Source organism: Crocuta crocuta, unplaced genomic scaffold (genome assembly GCF_008692635.1).
Source record: "Crocuta crocuta isolate KB4526 unplaced genomic scaffold, BGI_CrCroc_1.0 scaffold211, whole genome shotgun sequence".
NCBI lineage: Eukaryota > Metazoa > Chordata > Mammalia > Carnivora > Hyaenidae > Crocuta > Crocuta crocuta.
Genome location: NW_027527939.1, coordinates 2,227,277 through 2,228,954, shown reverse-complemented (window position 1 = coordinate 2,228,954; position 1,678 = coordinate 2,227,277). Strand labels below are relative to the sequence as shown.

The 1,678-nt window shown below is 34.3% G+C and overlaps 1 pseudogene; it reads left to right on the top strand.

Moving 5' to 3' along the window:
* Positions 1 to 432: 432 nt before the first annotated feature.
* LOC144221744 (large ribosomal subunit protein eL21 pseudogene) lies at positions 433 to 919 on the top strand (annotated as a pseudogene).
* The last annotated feature ends 759 nt before the right edge of the window (positions 920 to 1,678 follow it).

The window sequence follows — 1,678 nt, the reverse complement described above, 5'->3', positions numbered from 1 at the left end:
CTCTGTGCTGACAGCTCAGAGCCTGGAGCCTGCTTCGGATTCTGTGTCTCTTTATCTATCCCTTCCCCGACTCGCACTCTATCTCTCTCAAAAATGAATAAATGTAAAAAAAAAAATAGAACTATCATATAATCCAGCAATCCCATTTATGGGTGTTGATCCAAATAAAATGAAAACACTAACTCAAAAAGATATGCACCTCTATTTTCACTGCAACATTATTTACATTTGCCAAGACATGGAAACAGCTGAAGTATCCATCAAAAGATGAATGGATAAAGAAGATGTGCTATATATATGTATATACATATATACACATATATATGAAGATATTTATACTATTAATATATACATAGTATAAATATATATACAATAAAGTATTAGTCATAATAAAGAATGGGTGGAACTGCCATCTTCCAGTAATTTTCCAAAATGACCAACAAAAAAGGAAAGAGAAGAGGTACCCACTGTATGTTTTCTAGGCCTTTTAGAAAACATGACGTTGGTCCTTTGGCCACATACATGTGAATCTACAAGAAAGGTGATATTGTGGACATCAAGGGAATGGGTACTGCTCAAAAAGGGATGCCCCACAAACGTTACTATGGCAAAACTGGAAGAGTCTACAAGAGTTACCCCGTATGTTGTTGGCATTGTTGTAAACAAACAAGTTAAGGGCAAGATTTTTGCCAAGAGAATTAATGTACGTACTGAGCATACTAAGCACCCAAAGAGTCAAGATAGCTTCCTGACGTATGTGAAGGGAAATGATCAGAAAAAGAAGGAAGCCTAAGAGAAAGGTACTTGGGTTCAACTGAAGTGTCAGCCTGCTCCACCCAGAGAAGCATACTTTGTGAGAACCAATGGAAAGGTGCCTGAGCTGCTGGAACCCATTCCTTATGAATTCATGGTATTATAAGTATAAAAAAAATAAAATAAAGGATTTCAAGATTGTTAAAAAAAAAAAGGAAAGAATGAAATATTTCCATTTGTGACAATATGGATGGACCTAGAGGGTATCATGCTAAGGGAAATAAATCTAATAGAGAAAGACAAATACCATGCGATTTCCCTTATATGTGGAATCTAAAAAGCAAAACAAGCAAAACAAAAAAGAAATAGACTCATAGGTGTAGAGAACAATCTGGTGGTTGCCAGAGGCGACTGGAGGGAGAGGCAAAATAGGGGAAAGGTATAAAAAGATACAATCTTTAAGTGGTAGCATAAACAAGACACAAGGATACAATGTACAACATAGGGAAGATAATTAATAATATGTAACGACTTTGTAAGGTGACAGATAATGGCTAGATTTATTATGATCAGTTTGCACTGTATATACTATATTTTACACATGAAACTAATATAATATTATATATCAACTATACTTCAATAAAATTAGGGAAAAACAGATATTTTGTCCATCCTGACATCAAAAGGTTGGTAGACAGTGAAACTGAGACTAATATTCAGGACTCTTGATTTCTAATCTATTTTTACTCCTCATACTGTTTCCAAGCGGTTAGGATTCCTTATCATCTGAAAATGCCTCCAGAACTGTGAATTAATTAACTGGACATAGTAGGAGACTTTGTAAATCTCTGTACTTTATAATAAGTGTTCTTATGCCTATAGAGAAATATAATAGGCTTCATTTTCTAGTACTTTTATATATTTT